Here is a 3,458-nt window from a genome sequence, read left to right as displayed (position 1 = left end):
GGATGGAGATACTCATGTCTTTCTTTCTTCTTCTTCATTTTTTTTTTTTTTTTTCCTATTCGTCTTTCTCCTCTTTTTCTTCTTTAGCTGGACAAAGGCTTCATCTCTCTTGAACCCCTTCTTCTTGAAAAAGAGAATGGCCGGAGAGGGATTTGAGATAGAACAGTTTCTCCCCTAGACCTTATAGGTGTAGATCATTATACCGAACCACATTATGTGTTTAATTAGTGAGGTGATTTAAGACTACTCTTTATTATTTTTTATTAATATTTATAGATTAGCTGAGATCACTTTAACCCATGAATATACTCTTAAATCTTTGTATTCTTACTGTCTTTTCATATCACTGCTGTAAATACCGTTGCGTACGTGTTATATATATAAACGACAAATTGTTGGTCACGAGGTTTGAAAAAACACCAACTGATATTATTTCAGAGACAAAAATTGCAACACGATAGGATAAGCAACATTATCCATAATCAAGATACTAAAAAGAATGATTCGATTTGAGCTCGATCGATTAAAGTGACGACATTTTAACATCAAAAGATTCCCTAGCTAGGAAGCCCGGCCAATCTAACACCTCCAATTCATGATACAGAAGTTGAAACGAAACGAGCCTATATATGAAGCAAAGGTAGCAAGGAAGATACTAGAGAGATGGGGATGGAGTGTTAAATCATTGCGTGGATTTAAACAAGAAATGTTTGCTAGAAAAAGCAAATATGAATCCAATCCAAAGCGTAGGAAGATGGATAAGAAAGAGGAATATATTTTTTTTGGGGGGGGGGGGTGTTCCAGTGAGGCTCACATAGTTGGTGGGAAGTAGACCCCACACCCACCACCCCCACGTATCAGGTCACGTCGAAACAATGGGGTGTTTTTTCTGCATCCACCCATATGAACTTTTGCATCTCTTTCTCTCACCCAAATACACTCGTTTGGACTCGGAAACCCGTATCATCGCTTTCCATTCCTCTCTCTTTCCCCTACACCCTGTGTACGTGACGTTTTCTTTTTCTTTCCGTTCTTTATCTTTGGAAATTAGAGAGAGAGAGAGAGAGGGCAAAACGAAGAAGGAAGCTTGGACAAATAGGGCTGTGAGCAGAGGAGAGAGAGAGAGGGATGAATGGGACCCATTTCCAGCGTCGTCTTTCTCTGCTTTCAGAACTTGTGGGACCCACTTAAAGTCTCCGTCTCCGGTCCACACTCCTCCACTTTTGCTTCTCTCACTCTCTCTCTCCGGTCACCCATGTTTGACTCTCAGCCCACACCTCTAAGGTTCAGATCCCCTAGAAGCATCTCAGACTGGACAACCCTAGTGTTGTCTGGACTTTGATTCAGTCCAAAAAAAGAGTTGTTTTGATTAAGGGGTTCCCTGATCAAGTTGCATGAGCCCCATCTTGATCTCGGGCGTGGCTTGAGCCGCCAAAGCCACAAGCCATTCAATTATATTTCCCTTTGGTATGCTTCAGTTTCGATACGATAATTTTAGCAGGCATGACCGCCAAAGAGTCCAGAGCATTGAATTTTCACTTTTCAGCTTATCTTCTATCTCTGCATCGACAAAACAATCGCACGAAAATGAATGATTAATCCTTGCTCTATGCGACGAGCTTTAGGGTTTAGGATTTATCTAAATTAATAAAAAGAGATAACTTTACATATTTAAAGCATTAAAAAAATTCTAAATACAAGTCTATATACTTAATTTTTTTTATTTTTTTTATTTTATTAAATATTTAGTATATGGATAATAACTAAAAAAAAATATTGATACATACCCACACCATCGAGCTAGCTGCCGTGCAATTGAAACCCATGCATCAGGGCAAGTTTAACTCTGGCACATGCACCTACTACACTATCAGGGAAGTAGCGTCAGGAATTAGTGACTGACTGTCACCTGGTGTTACATGGCTGAAGCTGTTGAACCACCCGAACTGGCTAGCATGCAATAAATTTGTCAACCCTCATTGAATATTTTGACAGCAGTACCTTAATTCAAGGAAATTCAACTGCCTGCCTTCTGAAGCCTGGCCGGGACACAAACTATTGCTTTAGTACTGTTAACCCGACTGTCTAAGAATATATATATAGTTGATAGAAAAATGTTCTTCTGGATGCAAACAAAAACTGAGAATGACCTGATCATGATGCAGATGATCAGTGAATAAATTGATGGTTTGGATCGTAATCTATAAGAAACCGTGGCAAAAGAATATGGCAAATCTGAGAGACGTCATTGCATGGGCTTGGCTTGTCTTGTATGTAACAACGAAATATATACAACTTTCATTTTTTCTTGTGTCGTGATCCGGATAGAGTTGGACCCAAGCCGTCCGTTTCCTGAGGTACGTAACTGACACACAGGAACCCTAATCCTAATACACATGACTCTGCAATGAAGAGCGCCTTGAACGGAAAAATTAAAAAATGTCAGGTATTGAACATGTGTAAAGATTATAGAGGCTCAATCGTCAATGATGGTGGTGGGGGCAACCCAAGGTGGTTTAAATGTTTAATAGCTTGGGTGAAGGGACACTCCATCTAACTCATTAATGGTGAGATGAGACAACACACAAGCCCACGTCAATATTTAATAGGTTCTTCCCCATAAGACAGCCACACGTACATGCATTATTTTCGTCGCACCTGGAAATATTAGTATACATGGAATTGAAATTGAAACTGATCATGCCATGCAAAATACATGAATTTGTCCAAAATACACGAGTGATCTCCAAATATGTTGTTATTTAAATGTTTAAATTAGCTAAATCTAGCAGCTTTAACTAGTCTGGAAATATTTAAATGCTTATAAATTATTTGTGTATAGTTAAAAGTATATCCATATTATGAACAAGAATCTCATGTATATGTTTCAATCACATGCATTCAACTAGTCTTTTAAGCAAAAAGATTAGGACATTGGGTTGCCTTGAGAGGACCATATAAACAATAAGGAAAACTACTTGAACAACCTAAAAACGTTTCTAGAAGATCAAGTTATCTAATTTCAGCCATTTTGACTGCTAATTCCCTAGGCGCCATAGAGAGCTCCCAATGGCATGCAATTTCTGAGAATGTTTTCGTCAGAAAGTTTTAGATGGAACATTAACTAACCTGATATTGACACAATATTACATAATTAAGACGAATCTTTTCACTTGCTAGCTAGCTAGCGGGGTCACGCCGTCACGGACACTTCTATACCGTTGTCATGACGGGATGTGTTTCCTGCATATATATATATCGACTTGTAAACATAAATTTCATTCGCCACTAAAATAATTAATTCTGGATCGTGATCTACTTAAATCATGGGACCATATAAACTAAACTTTATCATCTGTTTGTTCTCCCTATACCTTTCTTTGTTGCGCGTAGTTCCCTAATGCATATAAGCCTAACATTCATGCTAGCTACTTTCTGTCGAGCATGCATGCAAGTTT

The 3,458-nt window shown here is 38.5% G+C and overlaps 1 long non-coding RNA gene across 1 annotated transcript; it reads right to left on the bottom strand.

Moving 5' to 3' along the window:
* Window positions 1–410: 410 nt before the first annotated feature.
* LOC122303951 lies at window positions 411–2,453 on the bottom strand. Its single transcript, XR_006240866.1, has 2 exons — window positions 1,788–2,453; window positions 411–1,560 (listed from the first exon to the last, which is right to left on the bottom strand). It is a non-coding gene; the product is annotated as an uncharacterized LOC122303951 (long non-coding RNA).
* Window positions 2,454–3,458: the final 1,005 nt, after the last annotated feature.

The sequence above is a fragment of the Carya illinoinensis genome, chromosome 3 (assembly GCF_018687715.1).
Source record: "Carya illinoinensis cultivar Pawnee chromosome 3, C.illinoinensisPawnee_v1, whole genome shotgun sequence".
Classification (NCBI taxonomy): domain Eukaryota; kingdom Viridiplantae; phylum Streptophyta; class Magnoliopsida; order Fagales; family Juglandaceae; genus Carya; species Carya illinoinensis.
Note: the sequence above shows the minus strand (reverse complement) of the source record. Positions and strands in the feature narration are given on the sequence as shown.